The 17,919-nt window shown below is 38.2% G+C and overlaps 1 protein-coding gene across 1 annotated transcript in view; it reads left to right on the top strand.

Moving 5' to 3' along the window:
• Positions 1-17,919, top strand: part of LOC105386613 (neuroligin-1) — a 72,792-nt gene that overhangs the window by 21,862 nt on the left and 33,011 nt on the right. The window contains exon 2 of the mRNA XM_038120975.2: positions 16,717-16,775. The gene's annotated coding sequence lies outside the window, so the exon portion shown is untranslated. The remainder of the gene's footprint in view (positions 1-16,716; positions 16,776-17,919) is intronic.

Raw genomic sequence — 17,919 nt, 5'->3', positions numbered from 1 at the left:
TTCCTGTATATAAATAGGTAGTACGTAAATGTTGGTAGCCGGAAGCTACATTGTTAGAGAGCGGCGTTACATAGAGGCTGTTTATTTTGGCTCGGTGCGGTGCGAGGAATCTTTCCATTTAGAAACTTTTCACTTATCTGTTGCTCGTAGCCTTTCCACCTTTGACCCTCGGCTCAGCGGCTCCCACCAAACTTCAAAGTAAACCGACCGCCGTTGTTCGAAAATTGATTTATCAATACCTACTTACCGCAAAAATGTTCCTACCGGAATAACACTAGTAATTGCTCTGTATTTTTTTCTTGCATTATTTCTGACTCCGGTATGCTAAGTGCTCGATAATGGCCGAGCGCGGACTATTCGTTCTCTACTTTATTCAATCGGCCAGCGAGCTTGATATTTTGCGAAATATAAGAATTTTCAATGAAGCGTTTTAAAAGTTTTTACTACGGGACTATTAAAACTCCCTGCAGTGTTTTATTTGCAGAGTAGGCATAATAGGTTAGCGTAGAATAATAAAAGATAGGTATGTAGGTACTTAATTTTATGTGGAAAATTATTCTAGTGGGGTGATATTGGATAGTCTGTTGCTCAAGTTGTTTCCCACATATTGCTTGAGGGGGTGATATCACCACCGCCTGCGTTGCGTCGTGAGCTCCCGCTCGGCGTGAGTCGAGACGTCGCTCTAACAAGGAGCTGCGGCTGAAATAACAACCGTGTTATGCCACATTAGATGGTTTACAAACATTTTCATAGATATACCTCGCATATTCTGTAGTTTTGTACAGTTCTTTAGATTATTTTATTAAGTAAGTAGATAGGTACTCCAATCGGTTTCCAATATGTAATATCATATTTTGAAAATGGTTGATACGCGTGAATAAGTTATTAAATGAAAATATGCGTTAACAATTTGCTGAGATACAAAAAATATAATATTCTATTTTATGTTTTTTTTTTGTTGAGTTGAAGTTTATGGTTGAAATAATAATATTTCATTACACTTGCATACAGTACAACAGTATTATTTATCTTATGATTTGATATTCTAGACCGCAGCCCTTATTGATTAGATATCCTGGAGTGACCGGCGTCCAGGGCCGGCGTGGGGATCGTTTGCCCTCCGGCTTTCTTAAACCGATTAGGTAACACGCCATTCCGCTCCACTGGATAATGTCGTTCAGCATCTCCTGAGGCGCCTTAAGGAATCGCCGCTCGGGCATAAACCGTAATGCTACCTAATCGAAATAAGCCCGATTGAGAACAGATCGCGTTAGCTAAAGTACCCTATCAACATATAAAGTGGCTCCCCAATAAGCTATAGCAAGCGTAACCGTAACGCCAAAGATTAATGACGGGCATAGATTAGATAATACCGTTTTAAGGTACCGATTGGATTTTTAAGAAGTTTTTCATTCAAGGGAAGTAGGCTAATTTATTTTTATTGTAAATGCCGGCGCAAGCTTGTGTATTTTTCAAGAATTGACTCGGGTCTGTATAAATAACTCGCGTGGGCTCCACTGATGGTCGCATTTGCCGCCCCCTCGCGCACCCGCCCCCCCTACTGGTCGAGTAGGATAAATGTTGGGCCAATTTTTCTAATTAAGCGCGACTTTAAAGGACTATTTTATTTTTCTTCCAACGATATAATCAACAGAGTACAAGCGATAAAACAAAAGAAAATCGCCAATCATACTGAAAAAAAATAGATTAATCTTTTCCTCCTTTCGTTATTACGACAGCGCAATTCTGCTTAAAAATTGGGATTAAAACTGGATCGAATAAAATATTAATAACTTTGTATAGAGAAGGAAGTAATTAAAAGTCTTTCTGCTTTGCATACTAGTTAGCGTAATTACAGCGGATGGTATTCGCGGTTTGGGCGTAGAGAGAAGTTGGCCAAATAGCGGTTGGCGCTGTCTCTGCTTACCTGAATTTATTATAAAACTTCCGTAGCACCTCGCAGCGGTGGTGATAGTTTTCTTTTTTAAATTAAATTTAAGATGTTGGTTAAGTCGGATGAGTATCGAGCGCCCGGGTCACGCTGACCCGGCTCCGGTCCACTAACACACTACTTTGTTTTCCCGCAGAGTTCAGAAAATATTTACAAACTTCAGACAGCGCGCGCTGCCGTTGCATTGCACGATGTTGTTATGGAATTCAATCGTATTGAAGGTGTATTTTTCTATACGCATATTATAATTTAATATCTAGTCTATAAATGTGTTTTTTTTTTAAGTATGTTATGACATATGCACAATATGAACGTATTTGAAACTTCAAATGATACTCAAAAGGCTATATTTATCCCACGAAAAGATATCTCTCTCTAGCACAGCAAATATAAAACAGAATGGAGCAGAACAAAGAAAGAACAGAAGTCAACGGTTTTGGCGTCGTCGTCGGGCAATGTTTTTTCTTCAGTTTTTTGTGTCATTCGCTGCGGGCGACCGGCACTACAGCTGTATTCAGATATATGTACAAGATTGTTCATACAATACATTAACATTGTAGAAAATTTTACAACACTTAGGGGTTGTGAAAGCCATTGAAATGATGGTGCAAGTTATATCTATGGAGTTTCAGTAGAAGGTACTCAGGTGGTTTTATAAAAAATGGCTTTGAACAACGTATGTATAAATAGGAATTAGAAGAAAAAAATACAAATAAATAAGTACATATTGTTAAATTCGAAATTCAAATCTAGCTTGTTGCCGATGACGACGATGTGCAACACAGAATGACGCGGCTGGTTGCGATTTGTAAAATGAAAATATTTTTTTAACTAATGAAATCAAGTCAAATCAAATCAAGTATTTTATTGCCATCAAAAACATTAGAAATTAAAAGTTTAATCATATTTGGAAAGAAAAATCTAGGTAGATACTGCAATTTAAATTATATTTGATTTGTCAGTACACCTACCTACCTGTTTAAACGTTATAATTATCTATTTGATACTCGATTGAATAATAATATGGTTAATATGGACTGACCGCAAGTAGAGTAATTAATTATGATATTACACTACAGCTGGCATTCCGTAATTAAACTTGACATTTCGGGAAACAGGTTTGAGGATCTCTCTACATGTCGCAATGTTAGTGTAACTGCCATTTTCCAATAACTCTATGTATCGATTAGCAGTTTCATACGATTTTCACAGCATGCAACTTTTTATGTGTCAAAATCGTATGATAGTAGCTGTCAGCCATTGATAGATAGGTTATTGAAACTGGCAATAAGTTATTAGTTTGATAACATTCAGAATTATTCAGAATTTTATTATCGTAAAAGTTTCCTCACGCGTGTTCCGAAAATCAGTTATAGGTTTATATATTTAAGATTTCAACTTTCTGAATCGTTATTTATAAATGTACCTATAACTATTTGAGTTAAAGTACTGTGATATTAAAGCTCGGATTTGAGGAATGAAGCTATACGCGGGACACAATAGGGCTATTATCGCCTTTGTTAGGCCACCATATTCAACTGTGGGTTATTGAGGTAATGCGCTATAGTATTAACAAATTGTAGTTATTATTTATTATTATTAGATGAATAGATAGTTTTCTATACTGTTAGTGTATAATCTCTGGATCTACAATGTTGTGTATTGTTGTTGCAGGAGTTCCCGTAATTTATATCGATTTTTAATTATTTATATTATTTAGGACCATATACATAATGGTCATCTAATGACCCTAAAGACAGATACAACTAATGTGGTAGCGCTGCCAATTCATATTCATCAGTTTTATACCCAAGGAAACATGAGCTACCTACTGAGAATTTGAGTTAGCGTAGAACCCTCTTAGGTGAACAGAGGATAAAAAGCTAATAGTCACGTTTACTGAAAACAGGAAGGCCAGTAAAATGCTATTACAAATAGGGAGTCAATTTGCTAATAGCAGTGAATAGCTGGTGGAGCGGGCGAGCGCGCCGGCAGCGGCGAGCTATTTATTACCAGCGAGCCCCGCCAAGCCGCTGTCGCGTCGCCACACACGTACTATGATCTCGAGGGTTACTCTATACTCTATACTGATGAAAAAATTACTAATGGGAGCTGTCGTGCAATCGGCACGTTTAATATAACGAGGTAGAGTAGTGGCTCGAGCAGCAGGCCGAAACTAAGTTTTTTGTCGTATAGAGTGACCCCCTGATGCTAACAGCTTCGATGTGCTGTACCCAAATTCTATGATTTTGCTATAGGTACCTAATATAATCATCCTAACGAGATGAGGACCATCGAGTCAAGCGTACCTACGCTAGTTCATAGGTAGTTGCACGAGTACTTGTACAGATACGATAATTTTGCGCTTACTAAGATACATAGACATCAACTGCATAAAAAAAATATTATTAGCACATTTTTAAAACAAAAAAGTGAAATATCTTTTGCGTGCCAAAGTTTTAATATTTAATTACGGAGGGTTGTTACTTGCAGATAAAGCAATCCGTATTCAGGAAGTTATCTTTAAATATTTTAATACCCAAGTTAGCCATTTAAACGCTTCTTAATATCAAAAAATGTTAGGTTTTTTTATACTTAAATAAAATATGGAGTGCCAAATCGGTACCGTGTGATAAAATAAGTAAATTCAAAATTACTGCAATATAAATTGAAGTGAAGTATAATGGGTGTTGTAAACGTGTCATATTGCGAACAACATTATATGTACTTACATCTTTTCTTTTTTTGTCTGGAACAAAGGTGGTCATTCGAAATTGTTTTTAACAAAGTCACTTTCAGATTAGTAGTTATATCTTTTTTAACACCCTGTCATGCAAAGGGGTAAAAAATGTCATTGATATTAATTTATTCGTGTAGTAGATCCCAATACAGGTGTACCGGACCAGTATTTTAAGCAGTTGAGCTGTCATTAAATTTTCATGCAGTAGTTCCAAACATGATTATGAAATATGAACATGATAATTCTTCATTACTTCTACATACTTATTACATAATTATACTTACTACATACTACATAATTATTCACTCTAATGTGCGCTAACTGTGTCTCATAAAATAAATATAGGGGCGAATTATCGGTCTCACTCACTCTGTCAGATTATCTAGAACATGTTGCTACCTCACTTCGACAGATAATCCAGAATATGTTGGTACCGTGACGCATCGTCCCCGCCGCGGGCCGCGTTATGATGTGATGTTTCAAAATATTTGCTCCAAACGTAATACTGTAGTTGGTGATAACAACACCTAATTAGCTTTGATGTTGGCTAAACGAACGCCAACATGGCTGTTTGAAAATACCATGCTCGTGTATCTAATTAAGGTACATAGGTATGTTGAAACGTATTATTTTCGTCCTTTGGGTGAGAGTGTCAGTGGTACTTGTAATATTGTTGATTAAAATAATGGATCAGATACCTGCTGATGATTTTTTTTTTTTTCTTAACCTCTATTGTCCCACTGCTGGGCAAAGGTCTCTCCCTGAACATTCCACTTATCCCTTTCTTGGGCCTGCTCACACCATTCCGTGTTAAAATTGTCCAAGTCGTCCCGCCATCTCTTTCTTGGTCTGCCTCTGCGCCGGCGGCCGTTGTTGGGTATCCATTTGGTGGCATTTTTTGCCCACCTCTCCGGCTGCATACGGCAGATATGCCCCGCCCAGTCCCACTTCAGTTTAGCAGTCTTGGCACCCACGTCAGCTATTTGAGTTTTGGAGCGCAGGTCGGTGTTGCGAATGCGATCTGTTCGCTTTACTCCCAAAATACTGCGCTCCATCGCTCTCTGACAAACCTTGAGTTTGGACTTTTGAGACTCAGTCAGTGACCATGTTTGAGCACCGTAGGTTAGGACAGAGTTCAATATAGAGTTAAAAAATCAATTTAGTATTCTTCCCGACTATGAAAAAGGCGATGTTCAAACCAGCTATGACAATATTGTTAAAAGCATAAAAGTAGCATGTAAAAATATAAAACCTAAAAGACAAAATAGTAACAAATTATCACAAGACACAATGAATTTAATTAAAAGTAGAGAACAGTTAGACAAATTTAGCGAAGGATACAGGCAATTAGACAGACGAGTGAAACGCAGCATCAGAAGGGACCTAAGAGCATTTAACACCAAACTTGTTGAGATAGCCTTGCTGAAACACAGATCTCTTAGAGCAGCCAAACATGGTAATACTACAGGGAAGTCTTGGATTACAAGTTTGAAGGATAAAGATGGTCGAAAACATACTAACAGGCAGAAGATTGTGGAAATTTGTACAGGTTTCTATAAGGATTTATACGCCGATACAACCAGAGATGCAAACTCAAATGATGAATATACATTCCGTGATAATATTCCGCTCATCACAGGCTATGAAGTTCATGTAGCTCTCAAGAGTATGCAATATGAAAAAAGCCCTGGAGAAGACGGCGTCACAACGGAATCATTAAAAATAGGAGAGCCCACATTATTACCCCATCTTGCCAACCTTTGCAATGACATATTAGTTTCAGGAAAATTTCCCCTTAAATTCTGTCATTCCAACATCATACTTCTTCATAAGAAAGGCGAAAAATCTGATATCGGAAACTACAGACCCGTTAGCCTGACATCACACATCTACAAATTATTTATAAAAATTATTCACAACCGCATTAGATCTCTGCTGGACCATCATCAACCACCAGAACAAGCCGGTTTCCGACCTGGTTATTCCACCACTGACCACTTACACACGCTCAATCAAATAATAGAGAAGACCAACGAGTTCAACACACCCCTTTACCTTGCGTTTATTGATTACACCAAAGCTTTTGATAGTCTCCACCACCAAGCAATATTTTCCGCTCTTGCAAATCAAAAAATAAACCCGACCTATATTGAACTCGTTGGTGCTATCTACAGGAACAGCACAGCTAACGTAAAACTGGAAACGCCAGGTCCGGCGTTTCCAATTGAGAAGGGCGTCAAACAGGGCGACCCGCTGTCTCCTAACCTGTTCACAAGTTGCCTTGAGGAAGTCTTTAAGAAGTTGACGCAGTCATGGGAGAATAAGGGCATCGATATCGGAGGCCACAAATTGACAAACCTCCGGTTCGCTGACGATATTGTCCTATTCTCCCACTCAGCACCCGAGCTCCAACAAATGTTGCGAGAGCTATCCACGGCAAGCCTTGAAGTTGGACTGATGATGAACCGGTCGAAGACGAAAGTTATGACCAATAGCACGAAACGTAGGGTTGAGGTAGACGGGCAGGAAATACAATACGTCAATGAGTACATTTACTTGGGCCAGATAGCGTCCTTCGAAAACAGGCAGGACAAGGAAATTGATCGTAGGATTGAAAACGCCTGGAAGAGCTTCTGGTCCATGAAGTCGCTAATGAAGGGCAACCTACCTTTGTCCCTGAAGCGTAAACTCATTGGCATGTGTATCCTGCTGATGATACATAATAATTATATTTGGACCGCACACATTAAAATATGTGGCATCTTTGTAGAGTCATTATTGTTATAATTAAAATGACTTTGTTTCTGTACGAGAAAAGAGTTCATTTCGTAATCACGGTTATTATATATAATTGTACTGGTGTATACTTATTATACTTAAGATCTATAAATGTAAAAACTCATTAGTAAAGAAAAAGGTCTAGTGTTATATGGAACGGCAATGGCAGGTGAAACTTTTTAATTGTTTCATCATCACGACCCATTACGTCCCCACTGCTGGGGCACGGGTCTCCTTCCAATGAAGGAAGGGTTTAGGCCTAGTCCACCACGCTGGCCAAGTGCGGGTTGGTGGACCCCAACACAAGCAAGCTTGTGCTGAGAGAGTTGTCGGGTAAGTAAGTGGGCAACCCGACTGTCAGATGTTTTCAAGCCGCCCGAAGGCCTCTGACTGGGCTTAACGACTGCTGCTGAAGCAGCAACCGGGACCCACGGCTTAACGTGCCGTCCGAAGCACGGAAGCGTCCAGAAAAGCACCACTTGAAATTGGTCACCCATCCAATGGCTGACCGTGTCAGTTGTTGCTTAACCTCAGCGATCAGTTACGATTACTGAGGCCCGCTCGACTACGGACGCTTCATTGTTTGCTAGTGTATAATGGACATCAAATTATCAGATTTCAACCTTGGAACACCTACCTACATGACGTTTGATTTCAATGTTCAGAATATATAATAAAATCTAGGCGTGTGTGTCGTGCTGCTGTGTAGTGTGTGCTGTTTGTCATTTTGCTTCACTATTCTATGATCCGTTATCTGAAGCAAACCATTGCTTTGTTTAAATTAAAATTTTGTACTTATTTCTTCAAGAAGATGGAGCGTTAATTTATAGTCGATACATTTTGTTTCACTGATATGTTTCAAGCAGCACCAACAATGTTCACTGTACAGTCCAATTCTGATGTAATAAATAACGATTCCCTAATCTAAATCCGCTGAGTAAACATTTTAATTAAACGTACCCTAGCATGGAATCCAATGAGTACGATTTTGATAAAGGCAGTGCCTATGTACTTATCTGGATTAAACGAAAAGTGGGAGATGTAGCCCGCGAGCGAATAATCAATTGTTTTACTTCAGTGAGCAACAGTGATTGAGGAAATAGAACTGGCAGTAAAATAACTAGATCATTTCGAAATGCAGAATCATTGAAAATTTCGTTATCTGCTCATTTTGAAATTAAGCTGATATATTGAGATATATGATAATATGAAACTTCGTGATGCATATACTAATGTATATTTACATTGAGTTAAAAATTATAGTGTATTATAAACTCTATGTGTATTTATGAGGTTATTTAAAACCTCTACACATTTTGTAATTATGGAATTAAGACAGGAGTAGTAACAAACCAAGTTATATCGATGGAAAAAAGAGCGATGGTACCTCAGTCGGGTAAGCGCCTACTTATCAAGCCAGATATGCGTCAAACCAACCGTTCAATATTCTTATAAGTACATTTTGTATCACAAAAATGTCAACATCACAAACACTGGTCATGCCAGCGAGAAAACATAACTATGACATCAACATTAAGAACAAAGCGAGGCCATTGCCAAGTCAAAGCAACAAAAACTGAATTATTTTGTTAACAAAGAGCACATATTGCTCAGTTTGTGTTCTCGGGGCTCGGATTGCATACTCTGTGTAAAATGTGCGACACGACAATCGATGTTATATCGACGGTCATAATCATTTGCGAGCGGTCGTACGTAATGTAACGACGTCGATTCGGGAGACAAATGGCCCGACATGGGCCAATACGTGAAGACGTCGATTAACATAGTGCGGTGGGAGCGAGGGTTACTCTATACTGATGAAAAATGAACGAACGAGAGCTGTTGTGCAATCGGCACGTTAAATACAACCAGATAGGGTGGTGGCTCGCGCAGCCGCGGTCTGTAACATAGTTTTTCGTCGTATAAAGTGACCCCCCTGCGGCTACAGCGACGATTCAAAGATATTCTATTGCCATTGTTTGCCGGAATGCTTGCTGAGCTCAGTGTATTTCGTGTTTCTAATTTGAATTTACTTCTTGTTTACCAAAGAAAATACCCTAGTTGAAGAATCAAATAGTTATAATGGTTGTCTACTTTTAAGGAGATAAATTATTGGAGATTTACTAGCTGCCCCGCCGTGAGCTTTGCTTTGTTTTCCTTCGTGTGAAGGAAATTCTCTCGTCCCTAAGATTTGTTTCCCGTCTCCGAAGAAAATATAATTATATAGAAGGTTGTGAGACTCGTGAGACAGACAAACCCAAGCTGACCACAGATTTACACGACCGACCAGCACTGCGGCGGCGGCGGCGGCGGCGCGGTCGACCCTCACTGAATCATTAGAATGAAATAAATAACAATAAAGAACCAAAATAAGTGTGCTTTCAACCGTAGATGCAAAACATTATACAATTTTGGCGCAGAGTCAAAAATATCAAACAGACATCCAGATATGTAGGTAGGTATGAAAGCCAGCAGTGCGAACATGCTACGAAACAAAAAGCACTCTCGTTACTTTTGGACCATTTTAATCTATTCGAGTGTTGCCAAGAAGTATAAGTAAGCGGATAATTAATTATGTATCTCGCGAAATTAAAATGCGCGCCGGAATAAATTTTGTGGCGTAAAATAACGAGAGCTCTTGTTGCGCTGAAAAAAGTGAACTTGTGGCAAGAGCTCTCTTATCTACGACACCAGCCACGTTTAATGTAATTCCTTCTGTTTGCTCCCGGATAAAATGACTGCATTCTAAGTTTTATTTTACAGATAGCTCCGTTGTTTTTCTCTAACAAGCTGCCAAAAGGACATTGTATGCACTCGCTACTGTTGCGTCCGTATAAATCAACGCTAGAGATTAATCTGCCGCCTCATGAATAAAATATATTAAAAATGTGCGTGGAATTTACATAAAACCACTTTAAAAGGAAATGGTATCAGCCAGTAATATATGGATGTTGTTAGGCATTACTCGTGTAAGTACTACACATTAGTACATGTTCCTATTTACTGTCAGACAGTTATTGCGTGATCTTGTAATTGCAACCACATACATGTGAGTATAGGTACATAGGTATGAGTACTTACACTATTAATTGAATACACCGATTCTTAATCATCTTAGCAAATATTACGAGTTATAATAAAAATTACAAAATGATAAATTATTTAGGTGTGGGTACCTACGTCAATATCAATTAATCAATTGGATTGGGAATTTGGAAGAAAACAAGTTAAACACTAACAAGTAAGTACCAAAGATTAATTTAGAGTAGCCGTGGCCTAATAAGGGTTATGATAAATGGAAATTTGCACTCAGTAATGAAAATCAAATACCTCGTTTTGCTGTTAAACAAACAGATCAGAAAATCAGGTTAACGAGAGTTGTAGCTGTATCCATAAACACGTTTTAATAATTAAATGGATAATAACTACTGCGTTATCCGCGAATATTATTTATTTAATTGTATAAAGCAAATTCATATTTTGATTGTATAAAAAGGTAGACTTAGTGATATGAGAAATAATAATGCTTAGCTTAGTATATATGTATACATAACCTAGCACTGTATACATTACATACATCTAATGTAACTTTAAAAGTAAAAAATAAAACTTTTATCCCATTTTCAATTATCCTCAACTTTTCTCTAAAAGGGCAGGCCAGATAGAATCATCCCATTGGACTATTTTTGCTTGACCGTAACTTTTTAAAAGTAGTGTTGGCGCGTTTGTCCGTAAGCCTGGAAGGGTCAACTTGGCTCAAAGTGGCTTTGCTAAATTGATTTTATGTGTATTGCGGACTTAGCTGGTCGCCTCTATTGTTGCAAGCCCGGCCTCGGGGGATACACTACTTCAGCCGCTTACTGTAAGACATACACAGTTATCCGCTGCTTCCTTTTGTTCCTATATTTGTTTCTGAATATTCCATATTGAAAGCCGCTGTAAGTGAACATCGAAACGTTGTTAGGATTATAGGAAATTCTAACATATTAAAATAGGATTTTGGCCAGAACAATGGCAATAGGTCTTTAATAAATTGGTCTTCGGAATCAGTTAAGCTGCTGAAAAGTCACTGGTGCCACGGTTTTCAGCAGCTGTAGCAGCGGCAGTTTAAACTGATTCTGATTAAGGATTTTGGCCAGAACAATGGCAATAGGTCTTTAATAAATTGGTCTTCAGAATCAGTTAAGCTGCTGAAAAGTCACTGGTGCCACGGTATAAGAATTGTATGGAACTATAAAAATATAATTCAATAATACATATATCGAATAGAAGCTTGAAATGTACAGGCAAAAGTATATGGACAATATGGGAGCACGTCAGGGGTGTGCAAAGCTTAATCTAGTTGGCAGGGGCTCGGGGGGCGCGGGCGGGGCGCGGGGGGCTGTGAGGGGCTCGAGTGGACGAGGGCAGCGCCACAAATAGCCTCACATCTCTTTCCACAAGCCTCTCAAGAAGACGGCAATAGCGCCGGGCCTCTCCACCTTTATGAGGTCTCGAGCACTAGCGAACATTAGTTTGAGAGCAGCTTTCATTCTGCAATCTATCATGATACGAGTAGTAGATCAGATAATTTTTGGGCACTTTGTAACATAATATTTTTTATAACGAACATTTTGTTGAATATGTTGTACTTGCACGAAATATTAGTAGGTACCCAGCATTTAGCGGTATGGAAGACACACAAAACGGTAATATTGAATTTTAGTCCTACAAACCTACTTTTACAAATCAGGATGCCTATATAATGTTGTATTGTATACTCGAAAGGGTACTCAGAGAGATTAGCAAGTGAGCCACCCACTTTCCGGTAGGTGTAGGTCGTGAAGCGTAGTAGGTATAGATAGCCGTTATGGAATGAGATGAGTAGAGTATTAATAAGGGATAAGTCGTGATGAAACCTTCTAAAACTGTTTTACTCTCTTAATAATTTACTTAAACAAAAAATGGTCTAAGTAAATCTATCTAAACACCTACATAAGTAATAAAAGGACAGATTAAAATACTTGTCAATGTGATTTTTGGAATATGTTCCAAAATGTTTCGTCAAATATAAATAGGTATCCATTACAACAACGCTCAAAGCCATTTACGCTAAACAACACCAATTTTGTCGACAATAAAAAATCATTTCACGGATTTTATCGTCGCGTTCGCCGTAAATATTTAATAGAATTGTCAAAAAAGGTTTAAATGGAAAACTAAAGAAAATTATCCTTTTTTTCTCGTTTAAAAACTAAAATATTGTACTTAAACAACGATTTGAACGATCACGCATAGGAAATATTTCATAAAATTACCAACTAGTGTGATTATTTTTACTTTGGATATATATTGATATATATTCAAAGTAAAAATAATCAATAATTATATGTCTACTTTGACCTTTTTTTTTGTAAGATAAAAATCACGCATTGACCAAAAGTCCGCCAATTCCATTTAAAACTTACATATTCTGGTGTTTGTGGTATATTTAGTTCGTATAAATAAAAAAAAAAAAAAATATTAGTTTTTAGGGATTACTAGTTTTGAAGACGCGAAGGATGGAAGTAAGTACTCCACTCCGCGTTGGGAAAGAAAGGGCCTGAAGGCGAAAAGTTGTTTCAAAAGTTTCATGTACACACGTAAGTAGTGCTTGGCGCGCCGCGGCGAGGAGGCCTCTATACCAACGAATACATCGCCTTATATGCTGATTCCTGTTTCATTGTTATATTGCTAATTTGATAGTCTAGTCTAGTTCGCAGTTCTTTAATGATTATTTATGAAGATTTTATACTCTAAGAAATAAAAAAATACTACTTACTTACTTAAATGGTATAGTTTGAAAACGCTATAATACCTATTTCTTAACTGCATTTTTTGATGCCATATAATTTTATAAGCAGATTGTTGAAACATTTTGTTCAAAAATGCTGCTCCCTCAACGCCGTTTTCGTATTAACCTCATCCATCAGAGTATAGATTGATCGGCATATTATGAATCCTAAACACACATTTTGTTATTATTGTTAAAAGATCGATGGCAGGTTAGCAGGTTCAAGGAAAAAAACCTACCCTGTTTTTTTAGAAGAAGATATTGAGAATTCCATAGCCTACCCGTTTTGCGTAGCAAAGAATGTACGAATTTCGACCAAATCGCTGACGAATTTGAGTAGGTATTGAGGTCAACAGTTATTGTGAAAATGAAGGAATTCAGATATTAAAATCAATTTTCTGATCAAACATGTACTAGGTATATTAAACTATGCAATTGTTTGATATACTTAGTCATATTTAAGAAAAAATATGCCGTATATTATGCTTAAACCTTTTCAGCCCACTCTGTAGCCATTTATTTTCGGGTCAGTCTCGTCTATCACTTTCTACCTTTTTCGGGGAAAGCAGTCCTGTCTAATATCTCCTTGTATCTCCTTGTATCTCATATCTCTGTGATTTTTTTGTATTACTTATGTATGACTTAAAGGCGTTTAATAATGAAGTCAGATACTTAAATAAAACCCAAATAGGTTGGGTGATCTTTATCTTAAGGTGAAAGGCTGGTTGTCACGTCTAATGCGTTTTATCGTCCAAGTTCTCAACAACGGGATCTCAGACACTAGGAGGTTAAGGTAGTTGGAAATTAAGTACATTTCCAGTGTTAATTACCTTTTGTTATGTCTTAACTTCTTTTCGATGGGAAGACTTTCGATGTTATCGTGTAATATAACGTTTTCTCACGTAAAACTCCTTATACTGTTTTAGAAAAAAACATAATAGGTATTTACTTAACTTATATTATTCCCTGTAGGTATGTTATGATTAGTAGGTAGGTTAACCTATCTGTTAATCTAAATATTTATTGAAGCTTTATTTTACTTTATTACCGTACCTACCTAGTTTCATTGTACAACATACATGATATACTTAATAAGTAAATTTACATAGAATAATACTATTTAGTTCTCTATATTATACCTACCTTCGGTATTTAGAATCTGTAGCGTACCGGCCCACTGAATTTACTCTTCAGTAAGAATTAACGACTTTTCCGTGAAATTCGTGACCGGGCGGCGCTCACTCGAGCTTGACTGAAACGAATGAACGAGAGCTGTCATGCAATCAGTACGTTTAATGCAATGAGATAGAGTCGTGGCTAGCACACTAGCGCTGTGAAATTTATTTTATCGTAAGCTGGAGTGGCCTCACAGCTCCGGCGGCATTTATCTGGTTAGTTCGTGCAGCGCACCGGCGTGCATCCATTTAAGGCGATCGCCGGCGCCGTGATTGATGACGTAGATCCGCCACTTGTCTGCCCCACGCTGCTCCCGCTGCCGGCGCGCTGCCAGCCCGCTGCCCGCGGCTGCAATCCCGGTCCACACCGGACAGGATGAAATACCAGACTCGTTTGACTTGTCTTCTTAGCGCCGTACGAACCGTTCAATACCATTCCAGTAAATTCAATGCCCACGATAGTATTTGCAGCTCAGATTTGTAGCTTTAAAACCTACATTTTTCAACAGCGACTTTAATATTAAGAGAAGCGACTAAGGGGATTAAAAGAAAAGCCCCTAATACATAATTACGTTTGCATCTCTGAGTTGCTGAATAAACCCCGCGCCGTCTAATTGGAAACACCATTTGCAAGTTCTTCTTCCTTTTATGAACTAAGTGCTGAGCAAAATAATACCCTCGTGCATTAATTAACGCTTTGAGAAACACCTGTGCTACTAAACATGATAATTAATTCAAGTTTGTACATTTGAGAGAGACATGGAATGTGAGCAGAATGATGGAGATACGTAATTACTTCACCGGGAAGTTGAGCCGACGACGCGACGGGACGCGATGACGTCACGCTGTCCGACGATATATCGCAACATCGATAATTCATAGATAAAAATAACTGTATTTTCCTCAACTAAAAGAACAAGTCGGGGATCAATCCGAAAGTAATTATCTAGATTAGGGGATTCCATCCATCATTTAGGGTGGTACTTATTTGTATTGAGTTGTAGCTGTTCAACTGTAGCCAAGTTTTGCAACATCGATATCAGGAAATAAAAGAATTCGCGGTCGTTTAAGTAAAGTTGGCGGGTGATCGATCATATTAGCTGGTCGGCGCTCGGCGGTCGGGGAGTTTAATAGCTTTAATGCCTAAAGCAATCGTTAGCGGATCATGTTCAAACTACTTAAAGCCCCGCTTCATAATTAAGATTTTCATACGGGTTTAAATATCGATAGCATAGATTTTAGCTGTAGGAAGGTACAAGTAAATGAGATGTTTCAATTTAGGCACGTGTGGCCTGATAAATGACTATTTTAACAAGGTGAATAAAAAGTTCAATTTGGATTACGCGGGTGGCCCTTCCCCCACCCCGCGTCGACAACTCCTGACCATTGCCGTGACTAACGACTCTAATTAAAAAGGTTTGCACTGAGTTATTTCTCTTATTATACCACCTTAGCTTTATTAATTTGCAGACATTATAAAGGAAATTTCAGTTATAATTAGTGTAGCCCGTAGCTGTTGAGGAAATATTAATATCAACAGAGCAGGATATTATGTGTCGCAGGGTTTTAATTTTAATAAACGTCTTTTGTGTAAAAAGGGAAGATGAATAGCGCTATTGACGCTTGAGCCTCGGTTATCAGTGGTAGAGGAGTGGTGTGGAGGGTCAGGGCTGGCTGCTGAATGCGGAAGGTCACAAAGCTTGTGCGTGTCACGAGCGTGATGGATGGCCGCAGCCTCGCGCCCTTTGTCCCGCTCCGAGCACCGGCGTAAATACCGCCCGCCCACTGTCACATAAATATCAAATCAACGTACGAGACCAAATAGCTCCATGCTTTTACGACGAGGGTGTGTAATTTATACAGGTTGACGTGGAAGTGCCACTGCCGCGCAAACTGTTTGTCATTTAGTGAAGACTTTCATTTACTGTCCGTCGTTTTAAATTGCTAGGATGAAGCTCGGAATGCTACGCAAAGCAAAACTCGGCAATCGACTGTAGGGGAGTAGGCGTTCACTGCTTTGATAAAGCTCAGGAAAGTCCAACTCAAGAAAAACAACTTCCGTTTAGAATTGCGACTTTGTTATCGTGTCTGTGCTCCATTAAATTACGCGAAACAACGCCAAGTCTGTTAGGTAAACATTTTTCGAACTCTAATTTCCGCTATTTTGTTTCTGCATATACGTAGAAACACATTTAATGAAACGAGAAGTTTGTCGTGTTTGTTTTTGGTGAGATATTAAAATGGGTTTTCTTTTTTTCAGGTGAAACAAATGATTCATAGGATAATCTACTTTTCATCTTTACCAGAAACATGATTCGGGTGAGTTTTTTCAGTACTTTTTATATACAGTGAAACCTGGTTAAGTGAGACTTCAAGGGTCCTGCAATATCGTTTCACTTATAGACGTATTCCACTTACCCAGTGTCTCAGATATACAGGTATAAATAAATATCTGTCTCATTCACAGAGGGTTCCATTAATAGAGGTGAGAAAACAGGTTATTTCAGTTATACAGGTGCGATAATTAAATAAAATTAATTTAATACATAATTTTTATTAATTAATTAAAATTCAGCACAAATTTCTTCCCGTGTCTTCCCACTTTCATAAACGGATATTAACTTCAGTTTTTCACGTAATGATAACGATTGTAGCTTTCGTTTTGGCATTTTTCAAATTTAAACATCTGCATGATAGTAAAGCGAAACTAAAACTGAAGGTAATTGATTAATAAATTACATTGAACTGAACTGAACTGAAGCTCAAAAATTGTACTTACGTACTTGGAATTGCGTGTGGAATTTGTGGATAAAATAAGAATGAGTATTAAAAAACAATGTTATCTCAGTTACAGAGGTTTATGCATATAAAATTTACTCGCTGTCTCAGTTATAGAGGTAACTATGATGATAAATCAAAAGTACAAATCCCAGTTATAGAGGTTTTCCTCGTCCCACTAACAGAGGTAATTCAGTGCCAAAGTGTTGGGACCTCAGCATGAGTTCCAGCTATGGAGGTTTCTCACTTATCCAGGTCCCACTTAACCAGGTTTCACTGTATAAGACATACCATCTATATCATTACATAGGAGCCGAAGAATATTTATACTGAGTGAAGGCGTAAAATTATATTATGTAAAAAACGTTACATGTATGAAATTTCCTCTGCTTGTACTGAAACATATCGAGCTTTGTACGTTCTTCCAATGACGACGGGGTTTGCATCCAGGAAAATGTCTAATCGATGGCGGCGACGGTGCTAATACCGTCATACTGCCTTAACTCCGCTGCCACTTTAACCTGTGTACCTATCGCGAACTTGTTTTGTCTACCATTTTCAGGTTCAAAATGTATAGAACTTGATACTAATTACTTGGTAAATGTAGTTTCATTTTGACTTCGTTTAGGCTCCCTGCGCACAGCGAGTCACCAAGCGAGTAGCTCAGTAAAACAAACGTTCTAGA

This window comes from Plutella xylostella, chromosome 4, assembly GCF_932276165.1.
Source record: "Plutella xylostella chromosome 4, ilPluXylo3.1, whole genome shotgun sequence".
Lineage (NCBI taxonomy): Eukaryota > Metazoa > Arthropoda > Insecta > Lepidoptera > Plutellidae > Plutella > Plutella xylostella.
This window is presented reverse-complemented; position numbering and strand designations above follow the sequence as displayed.